The sequence below is a fragment of the Microtus ochrogaster genome, unplaced genomic scaffold (genome assembly GCF_000317375.1).
Source record: "Microtus ochrogaster isolate Prairie Vole_2 unplaced genomic scaffold, MicOch1.0 UNK54, whole genome shotgun sequence".
Lineage (NCBI taxonomy): Eukaryota > Metazoa > Chordata > Mammalia > Rodentia > Cricetidae > Microtus > Microtus ochrogaster.
This window is the reverse complement of record NW_004949152.1, coordinates 1,259,747-1,274,034: the sequence shown is the minus strand read 5'-3', so window position 1 is coordinate 1,274,034 and position 14,288 is coordinate 1,259,747.

The window sequence follows — 14,288 nt, the reverse complement described above, 5'->3', positions numbered from 1 at the left end:
AAAAAAAAAAACAACAACAACAACAAAAAAAAAAAACCAAGAAGTAACAGACAGAGAGGTGACAGAGTGAGGGCAGAAGCCAAGAGAAGGGACACAGGAAGAAGCCTGGCTGCCTAAGAACCAGTATGGAGAAGGGACCAGTGCCCACGGTGGTCCAGGGCTCACTGGTGGGTTTGGCCAAGAAGTTTCTGTGAAATGGCATGAAGCCAGGTTAGACTTAGCCAAGGAAGCAGAGCTGGCACCGAGAGACGACACTTGCTAGACACTTCTCCCACATGGGAATGGGGAGAATTAGACCTGGTTGGAGAAGGAGGAGGGGTTAACTGAGTGTCTTTCAAGATGGGAGTTGCAGAGTGTGGTGAGAACTCACAACAATGTGACCTGCGTGAAGGGTGGGGTTGGGGAGAGAGTGAAGCCAGGTCAAGAGAAGGGTGACTCTTATTGAGAAGAGGACCGTGTCTTGCCTTAGATCCAGAAGGAGGAAGGAAGGCGGGGCTTGGATGTCGTGCACAGGTTTGTGGGTTGTATGGTTTAAGAGGGGGAATGTATAGGTCTGGAGCCTCCATTTTCTCAAAAGGCAAGGCAGGGCTGTCGGCTCAGCAGAGGGGAAGTGATGCCCAATGTTTGGAGCCAGGAGAAGGCATGAAACAGGCTTCCTCCGGAACAGGACTTTCGCCAGGGACACCTGATGGCGGAGTCTTAGGAGGTTTCATGTGGCTGAATCTGGGCCTCACACACACATACAGTTCTTCCCTGGGAACTTAATCAGGCCACCAAGGATTTAGGGTGGCAGGGAATAATTAATTCTCAGATGTAGGATTGCTACTGTTTAAGGAGTTATTCCTACCTGAGATGATGTAAAGCCGCCCCCACTCCTCCCTTCTGGACCTGCAAAAAAAAAAAAAAAAAAAAAAGAGTTGGAGAAGTGGCCAAACTGGAGACCTGCCTTGCTGGGTCATGCAGATTCTGTCTGAGGGGGTTGATTATTCCCCTCATCCATCTTCAGCCCAGACTCCCCTTCTCCTGCCTGTCAGGACAAGCCACTGATCCCCGCCTTGCCCAGCTTCCTGCCTCTGGGCAGCATGGGGCCTGAGCACAGCTGGCAGCAAGTGCTTTTAATAAGTGTCAAGTTCCCATGTTCCTCTCTGGCCTCCTTCATGATGCCTGGGCTCAGTAGACCTTCAGCTCCCACTGGGCATGAGACAGGATTTCCCACAAAGCACACACTTGTCCCAGGATGGGGTATGTCCTGCCACTGTGGGGGTCATGTACACTGGAGTGTCGAGTTGCTACAACCACCTTGCCTAGATCCAGGACCCTTGTCTGGAAAATTCTACTTAAGGAGAGGTTTGAGTGGAAGCTTGCCACGGATGTCATGTCCTGGTTATTTAAGCTTTGGCAGAAGCAAAGCTTCCTGATTTTAAAGGATGTATCTTCTCCTTTCTAAAGAGAATACAATCACATCTGCCCTAAACAGGTATTGTGAGAAAAATTATTGTAGGGATGAAATTCAAATGAAAGAATAGATAAAAATTGCACTTCTATCAAGGGTATTTTTTAATAGTCATGTTCCTTGTTGCTGTGACCAAATAATCAGCAGGGACAATTTAAATGTTTATTCTGGCCTGTGGAGTACGGAGGGATTCATCTTACCATGGCCGAGAAGGCATGTGTGAAGAGCAGGAGGGGGCTGGTCATGTCACACCTGCAGTTAGGAAGCAGAATGTCAATAGGGAGTAGGGATAGACTAGAAAAACCTCAAGCCCCACCCCCAGTGACCCACTTCCTCCACTGAGGATCCCCCTCCTATAGGCTCCACAGTCTTCCAAAAATGGGGAGAATAAACGTACAGACGGCAAACCTACCTGTGAAACAGTAACAATCTTGAAGCAGAGTTTGCACAGCTTTTATTCCTCTGTGATAAATGGTTCTGTCCCATTTTATGAAGACAAAGCAGCTGCTTGGTAAGCCCCTGCCTCTGAGTTGTGTTTCTGTTTCTGTGTTAGCATCTCCTGACAAAAGCAACTGAGGAAGGACAAGATTATTTCATGTCATAGTTCAAGGTCAGAGTCAGTCATTATAGGGGAAGTCACCATCAGGAGCTTGGAAAAACCACTCGTCCACATCCATCACCATCCACAGTCAAGACAGAGTGATGAAGGCCCTGCTCAGCTTACATTCCCCATTCTATACAGTCCAGGATCTCATCCTCAGAAATGGTACCACAATGTGGTGAGCAGGTCTTCCCAACTCACTTAACCTAGTTAAGATAATACCCTCCATTTTATTTTCATTTTCTTTTTTTAAATTTATTTATTTATTAAAGATTTCTGTCTCTTCCCTGCCACCACCTCCCATTTCCCTCCCCCTCCCTCAATCAAATCCCCCTCCTTCATCAGCCCAAAGAGCAATCAGGGTTCCTTGCCCTGTGGGAAGTCCAAGGACCACCCACCTCCATCCAGGTCTAGTAAGGTGAGCATCCAAACTGCCTAGGCTCCCACTGATATGCCTAACGACTACTCTCCCAAGCCATGCTAGACCTTATCAAGTAGATAGTTGAGATTAACAATCATAATAACACACCTTGTCAACATGCACCCAAACACATGATTTTAAATGGTGACGTTTTGCCTCTTGTCCACATAGGTGTTTGTGGGTTTGTTTTTAACCAATAATTTAAAAGTCTAAAGTCCAAGTCCCATCTGAGACTTGAGGCAATCGCTTAGTTGTGAGCTCCTAGATAATCAATAACAAGCTGTTACACAGAGAAACCCTGCCTTGAAAAACAAAAATACAAAAACCAAAAAATCAAGAACAAATTCCCTACTTCCAGTGCATAATGGCACACATTTAAACGTTCCTATTCTCCAAGGGGAGAATTGGAGCATAACAATACTGTAACCCAGAAAGAAACTTCCACCTCCAGCATCTGGGGCTCCTACTATAACCACCTGCAACCTAAAGATTTTGGGTAGCCTTACTTCTCCATCTCTGCCACCTGTAGCGTAATCAGTCTCTTAGGTGGACTCTATTCCATGCCTTCAGCTTTTCTCAGTGGATGTCCTACGGTTCTGGCATCTCCGGGGTCCTACTGTTTCTATGGCAACTCAGGCTTTACCCTCACAGCTTTCCACAGCTTTGTCAGCTACTAAGACACTGAGGACAGCTGAAGGAGCAGGCTCCTAGACTCATGTCCTCTGTCTTCTCTACTGTTCTGGAGAGTAGCAACAGGTTGCAGACGGCAACCACCTTGCCCAAGACGGCCTGTGTTCTAAGCTTGGACAGCGGGATCTCAGCGGGATGCTCAGTTTGTCTGGTGGGAATACATACAGCATACAGATGCAGTGAATCAAGATTCAGGACAAGAGAGGCCTTTCAGGGCTTCCTTGTGACTTTGACCCTACTGATCCTTGCTCTACCTCAGCTGCTCTCTGAAGCAAGACTTCATGACCCGCTCAGTCCTGCATCTTGCACAGCTCCGGAGCCAGTACTGTGTGGAAAACACAGCCAAGATGATTCCCTACGGGAGTCTGCAGGGGCTATTCTAGATCTCGTCGTTAACCACCACAGGGAGGGCTGGCCTATTTGTGTCCTACCTTGTAAGTAGTGGGTTTGATATTTGAATGTTTATGGTTCTCCTTCCAGCATCTATGTTCCTGACCGGGATACTGTGACATTAAAATGTGTCGTGACTGTCCTGTGCTAACATTGGGCCATGTCTTGGGGCTGGAAGAGTATTATTCTAGGGAGTCAGGGGCAGGCTCATGAAACATTAATAAGAAGAAATTGAGTTAAAACATGATGCCTTTTTGTTCTGGAGCTTGAGTTCCGTGTGAGTGTCTGGTGCCAGCATGACGGTGTCTAGTTCAACCATTCCACCGGTTGGGTTAAACAGAATAACTCACAGGGATGGCCTCCCGGCAGCCTCCTGAAATTGGACTTGAGTAGGGCTGGCTGACTTCCATCTGATTTTCTTCTATATCTTCTCTGAATGTGACGTCCAATGTGGTAACACCAGCAGTGGCCTCTCTTGTCCTAAATCTTGATTCACTGGATCCGTATGCTGCCCACCAAAGGTGCCCACCAGACAAGCTGAGCATCCTACTGAGATCCCTGTCCAAGCTTAGAACACAGGCCATCTTGGGCTTGGTGTTTGCCGTCTGCAACCTGTTGCCTGCTCCCCAGAACAGTAGAGAAGGCAGAGGACACGAGTCTAGGAGCCTGCTCCTTCAGCTGTCCTAGGCGTCTTAGTCAGTAGAAGATGTCCTGTGGAGGGGGGGGGGGTGGGCTTGTCTAGGGGGATCCCAGGGAGCTGGCACTTGGACTTGGGGCTGTACCCGCTTGGGAATGGGAGTGACAGCCCCACTCAAGGCCCGCTCAGGGACTCCGCTGACTGCTGCCTCCTTGTTCTAATAAATTAAATCTGTTATATCATTGCTGTTATAGTCCCGAGACAGGCACTTCCAAGGCAGATTAGAAAGGAACTTAAGGGGATTAAAAGCTTCTCTTAGTGAAAAACAATGTTTCAGATGGGAAATCCATTTACCAATATGAATTCCAGCAGAAAAGCATGTTTTCTTTAATGCATTGCTACTGCTCAGAGAAATGGGGCTTTCCCCCACGCTGCCCGCCCTCTGTTTTGCATAAGTTATAATGTGGATTCTGTTGAGCGTGGCAAGCCTTTCAAGGAGATTGATGGCTTCCATAAAGTTGCGCGAAAACATTTCTCCTTTGTTCACGAGGGAAAAGAAAAGTGTCTAACGGATTTGGAGTGTTAAGAGAGTGCCAGTTTGCACTGTAAACCAGGAGTCGAGGCCTAAACACCAGACACCAGAGGAAACGGATTAATCGAACATGGAAGCAGGTACCTCTTGGTTATCTGCCTGTGACTTTTCTGCAGTAAGTTTAACAAAAAGAAAAAAGAAAAGAGAAGAAAAAAAGAAAGAATCTCCATGTTTCAGCTTCTTGCCTCCTCCTCTTTCTACGCTCCTGGGAACTGAAAGTCATTTTAATAACTTTGACCAATATAATTTGGACGGCAATTCTGCTGCCACAGCTATAAAAAAAAAAATCAGAGGGCAAACCAAAAGATATGTAACTAATTTTCCCCCATACCCTCCAGTTGGGATTCTCTAGTCCATTAGAAATTTGACTCATGGAGAAAATGGGCCAGGTCTCAAAGTCTGCATTCAGCTCCTCCAGGTCCTGAACACCTCCAGAAAGTGTCCATTAACTCCAGCCCCTCATCCAGTCAGCAGCAGCCCTGGAACTGTCCCTCCAGGAACCTGGTGGCCTGCTGGGACCAGCCAGTAAGGGATTACTGATCTCTTCTGGGTGGTTCTCAGGAACGCCGGGTGCTGCAGGGTAGGGGGGGCGGGAGACGACCGGGGGCTCTTTTGCTCCCTGGATGTGGTACATGTGAGCATGGATTCTTCCCCCTTTCTCATCCACTGAGAAAGCCCAGAGCCCTGCAGGGAGCTCCTGGGGACCATACAGCACGACCCACTCAGACTTTCTCAAGTTGGAGAAGGGTTCCAGGCCAGGAGCCCTTGTGAGACCTGTGACGACGGGGCAGAATTATGCTGAAATGACAAAGATTCAAGTCCCTTCCTCTCTCCCTCCCTCTTTCCCCCTTCTAGCTCCTCTTCCCCTTTCTCCCTTGACTGGGGGGGGCCTGAACCCCAGTTCCTCCAGGTTTTCAGGACTCTAGCAAATCTCTCCATGGGACATCTTTAGGAGCGGAGCATCCGCTCTCATCAGCGGCGCTCTCTCCTCCTAACCTTGGCCAAAGGGCCCCATGTGAACCTTCCCTGTTGTCTGCACCGTGGGATTACCGCATGCCATAGGAGGATTTTGCCTTCAAAGGAGAAGCTGGTCATCTGCAGTAACGTCCCTGGTTTTCAGCCCTGATAGAGGACAGTGTTTGCCCAATTGTGGGTGCTAACTTTGTAGCAGGCACAGTGTTACACATTTTATGTGGAATATCCTGATAGAATCACTTTGTGTGGAACTAGGTGCTGTTAAGGTCCTACTTTACAGGGGAGTTAGTGAGGCCCAGGGAAGTCAAGTAGCTTGGCCAAGCTCAATTAGCTAGCACGTGGAAAGTAAGACAGAAGCCCAGGTGTCCCCACTCTCTAGTCTGTTCTGTGCTTTTAACTATAGCACTGTAAGGCCTGGATCTAACTAGTCCTCTTATGTGACTTCACAAAAGGTTTTTTTTTTGGAAGTTAGGACCGAAGTCCACCAACTAAGGCAATGTGCCTGTTTTAATGAAAGCTCACCAAATCCAGCTGGACCGGGTCTGAATGAGCATGTGATCAAACCGGACTCTTTGATTGTGGCTGACAATGGGGGCTGACTGAGAAGCCATTGATAAAGGTACTGGGACTTGTTTTTAGGGCATGTTATGGCTTTTTGGGACCCTAGTCTATATGGATACACAGTTCTTTAGGCCTGGATATAGTGGGGAGGGCCTTGGACTTCCCACAGAGCAGGATTCCTGGCCCTCTCTCAAGCAGGGCAGGAGAGGGAGGAGGAGGTGTGGGGGAGCGGGAAGGGATTGGGAGGAGGGAAGGAAGTGTAAATAATTGAATGGAAAAATAAAAATTAAAAAAAATAAAAAATAAAAATAAATAAATCAGCCTCGTCACTAAAAAAGGAAGAAAGAGAGAGAGGAAGAAAGGAAGGAAGGAAGAAAGAGAGAAGAGAAGAGAAGAGAAGAGAAGAGAAGAGAAGAGAAGAGAAGAGAAGAGAAGAGAAAGCAGAAGATTTTTGGGTTGAAAATGCCGGCCAGTGGCTGAGAACGCCAGTTTCCCACACGCATACAGATGCAGGTGAAAGTAATGGTCTGAAAAATTTATACTTGTGTGAGAATCTCCTGCCTGTGCTTTCTAGTCCCCCCCCCCCCCCCCCGTCTTCCTCCCCTGGGCTACCATACAGTCGGGATCCTTCGCGAAAGCCTGGTGCTAAAATGTTGCTCAATTTTAATTACACTCCCAGCCCTTGCTGTCAGCTGCCCTTCTGAAATTGTTTTAATTGAAGTTCCATGAATCCTGGTGAGTTCAGATGGAGTTCATCTCTAAGCCCATCCTGATTTCATTAAAGATTTGATCTTTCTTTTTTCACCAATAAAACATTTATTATCGCTATCTGTTCAGTAACCGTTTTCTCTCTCCAAAGAGGAGGGGGGGAAACCTACCCCATCTTCATGCCAATAAAAAGCAAGAATCAACTGTTGGTTTTGCTGGCATGCAACAGCAGTGACTTGTTAAAATAATAATTAACTTATGTTCCTTTGAAATGAAGGCGGCCCTCATTCAAGAGGACGTTCAAGCCTGCAGGTGACTATTTCTGTACCAGCACATAGGGATTAAGAAGAATGGCTTCCTAAATATTAACGACATGTGCATTATTAATTAAATTAATAATAAATTATATATGAGTTATGTGGGGTGGGTGTGTTTGTGCACCTGTGAATGTGTGCATGTGTATATGAGCACGTGTTTGTGTGTACATGATTATATATATGTTTGAGCACATGTGCATGCGTGTGATTGCATGCATGTAAAAATGTGTTTGAGTATATCTGTGTATATGAGTGCACGCATATGTGTTCATGTGTATGTGAGAATACATGTACATGTGTGTGTGTGTTTGGTCTTGTGCGTGTGCATGTGAATGCATCCCCATGTGCGTATGTGTGTGCATGTGTGCATGTCTATGCTTGCATTTATTTGCAATGCCAAGGTTGCAGAATAGCTAATGCAGGGATGGCTCTTGAACACCCATCCTCCCCATGGGAACAAAGTTATAGAAGAATCCAATCTAGCAAAAATAAAAGCTCCCCTGAAGTAGCTAGTTGAGCCCTGACTGTTACTTATACAAAGTGGCCCTTGACCAGTCTTGACTTCACACTCTGGGAATGGGCTGTCCTCATTGGCGTCCATCTTCTGCAAGTTCTCAGTCAGCCCACTGACTACCTCCTGCTCCATGGGTCTGAGTCCCACGTGTGATGTTTTTGTTAAGATCTCAGCAGCTGCTCCTTCCAGATCTGTGTTTCATGTATGTAATGTACTTAAAATGCCCTAAATGACAGTTTATAATATCATTATCTACAGTTAAATATATTAGAACTTCAAAAATGTAAAGAAAGTGTAGCCATATGTGGAAATGGCCTATCCCATGCCCTTTTAACCTTCTCTCTCAGAGTTTCAACCGGACCAGACAGGCAACATATAAAAATCGTAGGTCTGCACAAATCACCCTGTTATTTTAGTCCACGGTTGTCATGAAAGGAGGCCAGTTATTTAGACAGTAAATAACAATCGAGGACTAATTTATTTTACTTTTCCCTTCGTTTTCTTTTAGTACCGGGTTCCAATGTGTTCTTTATTACACGGTTTGATAATTCAAGGATGGCTCAGTCAAGCCCTACTGCCCTGCCGCTGCCTCCCCAGCCCCCAATAACATGGGAGTTGATTTAAAACTTCACTCTGAACAGCCCCGGGGTCATTAGGAACAGTGTGGATGGAGTATGGATTAGGTTTAAAAGTAATAAAAAAGTAGACCTGTTGGTTAGGTGAAAAATTCGCTATCAGATTCCTGAGCACAGCCTTCCTTTTCATGTGCAAACGGCACTAAATGAGGCATTTAATTCAACAAATCCAAAGTTCTGATCCGCCAGAAATCGAGGCTGGGTTAGTTCAATTTGTTACAAACGATCCCGGCATGATCAAAGTCCCAAGCGCTGAGTTCAGCATGCTGCTTAAATTAGTCTAACACCAAAGTCTTCGGCTGGGAGACAGTATTTGGAGTGTCTTACCAGAGGAGAAATTCTTTCTCACACATGGTTCTAATATCGCGGCATGCCAGCTTTCCTTTTTAATGGGCTGACAAGGAGGCGCAGCGCTAACTTTCTGACTCCAGAAAGTTCTTGTGCTGTCACCCGCAAACCAGCTAGGATAATTTTTCCTCGGCTTCCTTATTAAAGCCTGAATGAAGGGATTGTGCAGCTTTCTTAATGTCACTTGGTCTGTTTGCCATAAATTCAGGCGCTCACGATGAAAGCCGCACTTAGGTTTCTCTGGGAAATGGAATCAAGGAGCGTGCACCCTGGTTCACAATAAATAACTAAACGGGAGTTATTAAGGGAATTTCATATTGCCGCCTTATTACAGCGGCAGTTTAGATAATGGCTTCTGAAAAAAAAAAACAAAACACATCTCCATCTTCCTCAGCCAGCGCGTGGGGGTAGACAGACAGGGCCATTCCCTGGTGCCGAGGTGGACAGGCCAAGCCAGCTGGGGTGAGAATGGAAAAGGTGGTATTTGAGAAAATAATATAATATTTACATTTTTTGCATGTTGTTTGCCTTTTTAGCTCAGCAGGGAGACTCAAAGGCCTCTTGGCCAACGTGACACCCACCGCTGCAGGCTTCCTGCCTGCGATTGTTTGTTTTTTTGTAGGAGAGAGACTTAGGGTTGTTTAGACTATAAGCCTAATTTTAGAGGATTATAATTATGTTGCTTCTAAACCACATATTTTCCAGAATTCACTGCCCCATGAAAATAACTCACATGTGTGTCCAGTCTGGCTGGCAGCCAGCTGGATGCCCAGAGCCTCAGCTCTCTGAACTATTGTGGGGTATTCTCAGAGATGGGGACAGGAGCAAGTCTTGACTGTCAGGAAGCAGGAGAGCTGGCTTTGGGTCCCTCTCTGCCTGTTGCTGGGTTTGGGGTAGGTGACGTGAGTTCTGGGCAGCATTTTAAAGGGGGTGTTTTCTATGGAATGGTGAACCTAGGAAACATCCTGCAGGCCACTAAGAGATAGAAAGTCTGGGTAGCTCTGCAGTTCCCCCCTCTCTTTCAGAATTTAGCCTGTACAAGGATTCATCTGTGCTCTTTTTCACCCAGAGAATCCTACCCACCCTTGGCTGAGGACATGGCTCTGTTGATAAAGTGTCTGCCCTGTAGGCGTAAGGACCTGAATTTGGATCCCAGGACCTCAGCAGCCATGCAAAAGCTGGGCATGGAGGTGAACATCTAACCCCGGTACTAGAGGGTAGAGGCAAGCAAATTCTAGGGGCTTACTGGCTGCCTAGCCAGCCTACCTGCATCCTAGGGACCTCGAGAGTTAGTGAGAGATTCTGTCTCAAAAAAAGAATGTGGAAATGGACAGATGAAGACACTTGTCCACCTCTGGCTTCCATACACCTGTGTGTATATATACAGGAACATGTATGTATATCATACATGCACACACATATCAAAAATTAAATAGATGAAGGAGTCTTCAGGTCTCTGATTTGTGGGCACACTTCCTTTAGGGGGTCCACAGGACAGTTTCTAATGACATATTCTCACGATGTCTTCATTCACTCAAGACGACTCTGTGACACCAGGGACATTGTCATCTGAGGAACCCTTAGCTCAGTACCGTCTGCACCCGAGATGCTCAGTGATGATCAGAGAACATGCTGGATTGCACAGTGTCCTAAGTAACATTTAAACAAACAAGATCTTGTCAAAAATGCAGGTCTCAGCCCGCTTGGTCTGGAGTGGGGTCTGAGATCATGGTCTCTGTCTGCCCCCACGTGCTGTTGGTCCTGCCGTGTGACTAGCAAGGACTTGCAAAGCTCATCTGTCCCCATTCGAAACCGCTTACCTTTTCCTGATGTAACGCCCAGCCAGCCACTTCCCTAAGTCAATCCTCATCTATAAAATAGTTCCAGTGTGTATTGGAAATCCTGTGATTCAAAATATATGGCCGTTTTTCTGACACTGTTGTTGAGTCAGCCTCGAAAGTGGCGCATGGGCGGTGACTGCCGCTTCTCGGGGTCCTGCAGGCATCAGAAAAGAGGCAGGGAGCCTGGCTCAACACTGATGGCGTAGTCAGAACATCTAAGGAGGTAGCCAAGTGTGCATTCATCGCATGAGCATTGTCCTTACACACTTTCTGAGCCCGGGCATGAGTGGCCAGGTGATAGAACATTCCATTTGCTCTGAGCTCAGGTTCTGCAAATGTAGTGAGTCAGGGGCAAACATGGACAGAGCTGGCCCAGAGACAAGAAAATGACATAAATATAGAAAGAACCCTCACGAGTCAACAATAAAAAGTATAAATAACGTAATTTTTAAATGGGCAATATTTTAACAGGTGTCACACCACATACAGGTGGCATCCGAGCCTATGGGACGCCAGTCAGCACCATTTATCAGCACCAAGCTGCAAGTCGAGAGAACAGTGAGATGTCGCTACACATCTATTTGAATGAATAAAATCCAAAGTCTGGGGACACTGCTGGCTGAATTGCAGCCTCCGGAGCGCTCATCCCTTATTACTGGGAAACAAAACAGAAAATCACTTTGGAAGATGGTTTGAGGGCTCACAAAGCCGAGCATGGTCTTACTGTATGATCTAATAATTGAACCTCTAGATATTTACTTAACCGGACTGAAAACATGTAAATAAAATTCTGCACATTAGGGTTTATAGTGGCTTTTTAACAACCAACCCGAAGTGGAAGCAACCAATGTTCTCCAGTAGGTGAATCAGGAGACAAACGGTGGTATATCTGTAAGGTAGAATATTACTAATCATTGTTAAAGAAATGGGCTATCAAAACAATCGATCAGTCGTGATGTATTGTTGGGTGAACGAAGCCAATCTGAGTTCATTTTAATTATGCTCCATACGGGGATCTACAACTCATGTACTTTTGGTTTGAATGAGTGAGCTTCTCATGTGTGTGGCAAGAAAAAGTGAGAGACAAAAGAAGCAGAAGATAGTGAAGAAAACATCACCCGACTTAGCACCTACAACATCTGGCAGAAATGGCAAGCCTTGCCCACTGGGGAGAGACAGCAAAAGCAGCAGCATCAAAAGAGGCACTTAGACCGTCCAGCAGAAATGACAGAGTCAGCCCTGTTGATGAAACCACCATGAGATTTCCAGACAGAGGACACTGGTCGCTCCGTGTGTCGCTCCCCTCCAGCCCTTCCCCCAGTGCTGTGTTGTGGGGGACACAGGAAAAGCCTGTGCAGGCTTACCCATCTGCAACACGGACTCACAGTACTTCCTATGCCATGGATGGTGGAAAGAACTGAACAATGGGGTCTCGTTCTTCCTCCTCGGTCTATCCGCCTTCTCAACCATGCTCCCCATTTGAAGAGCTGTTCCCCTTTGCCAGTCCTACCCAGGGCTGGACATTGTTCTCACTTCCTCTCCGTACATTGTCTGTACCTAGCTGAGGCTTTCAGGATGAGGACAGGCCACCAGAGGATATGGGCCAATACCAGCTGCGCTCAGGGTGTCTGGGGAAAGACAGGGGTATGCTTTCTCTAGGACAGCAGGTTTCTGGGTACTTACCAGCAGGGGCTGCCTGGGACAGGTGCAAAGGCTGTTCCCCAGGGCAAGGAATGGAGGCACTCGCATTCTCCTGCATGTCTCTGTGCTCCTCAAAATGTGTCTCTGTGACACCCGGAATGGCGTGGTAGTAATGAAGGTGATGAGCCTGAACAACCCTTCCCTCTCCATTGAATAGAGATAGAAGGGTTCAAATGAGCAGACTTCTCTCAGTGTGCGCTCGGGAGAGCCTGCGGACACCCCTGCTCAGGTAGAACTCTTCTCCTTCAAAAGGCCATTAGGATGGGGTTTAAGTGTTTTTGTTCCCGCCACTCATGTTGTGAGAGATACATGTCATTTCCAGAAGTATGGAACTAATTGAGGAATATGTCCAACTCTTGTAGAGGTGAACAGGGCAGATAAATAAAAACCCCCGTGCACATAAATCTTTGCTTCAAACATCAAAGAAGCAGGAGCCTGTTAAGTGTATTTGTATAATGCAGTAACTTATGCAAAGAGCAGCTTTGATAAATGTCTTCTAATTTATTGTCATGTATCTCAAATCAAAGTCAAGCATTTACGGCCTGTGCATGAAGGAAGCCAGACCTCTGAGAGCCAAAGAGGTTTGAAGTGGGCAGAGCTGGGCTGAGCAAAGGTTAACAGGGATCTGGTTTGAATGTTAAGAACTTTCTATGAAAAAAAAAAAAAACGGCGAAAGACAGAGGGGCCCAGCTTGGCTCCAGGGAACGAAGTGGGGCTAGGTTCCCAGGACAGACAAGACTCATGCGCTGACCTGGTCTCAGGGACCCAGAACAAAGGGCTAACTCATAGTCTTTTCCAGATCATTGTAACATGTCAAACAACCACCACCATGAAATAGTCACCATTAACACCCCCTAACTCTGCAACAGTGGTTCTCAATCTTCCTAATGCTGTGACCCTTTAAGACAGTTCCTCATGTTGTGGTGACCCCCAACTATAAAATTATTTTCTTTGCTAGTCCATAACTGTAATTTTGCTGCTGTTATGAATTGTAATGCAAACATCTATGTTTTCTGATGGTCTTAGGTGACCCCTGTGAAAGGGTCATTCAACCCCAAGGGGTTGTGACCCACAGGTTGAGAAACACCGCTCTAGATCAAGATCTGGGCTTGGCATTTTGCCTTTAATTTTCTTATAGCTTATCAGCACAAACTTACGGAGGGGTATTCTTCCTGTCTTTATTTTATGGGAAACTGACATAGAGCATGGGCAGGAGAATTTGAAGAGCCAGGAGGTGGGAGTCCTGTGCTGACCAGCATGGAGGCAGGCATGCTTTCCTTCTCTGAAGTATGTGCAAACAGGAAAAGCGTCATTGATGGTAAGACCTGGGCTTGGCTCTATACTGAGATCCAGCTGTGTAATTCTGATCCTTAAGAGCTCTCTGCCCCCAAAGTCCACCTTTGGGAGAGACTGGATTGCAGTGCCTGCCCACAGCCTTGTCCCAGCCACTAAGCCCATGGCCAGTGTTTTTATCTGTAGAGGCTGTTGCCATACAGAATTCTCTGTATGTGCATGTGTGTGTTCACATGTGTGTAGGACAGGGAACAGTAGACCACCTTGGGTGTCATTCCACAGGCACAGCACAGGCCACCTATCATCTATATCATTTATCTATGTGTCTATCTATCTATCTATCTATCTATCTATCTATCTATCTATCTATCTATCTATCTATCTATCATCTATCTATCTATCTATCATCAACCTATATCATCTATCTATCTATCTATCTATCTATCTATCTATCTATCATCTATATATAATCTATCTATCTATCTATCAATCTATCTATGTATCTATCTATGTACGTACGTACGTATGTATGTATCTATCTATTATCTATATATCATCTATCTATATATCTATCTATCATCTATCTATCCATCATCTATCCATTATCTATC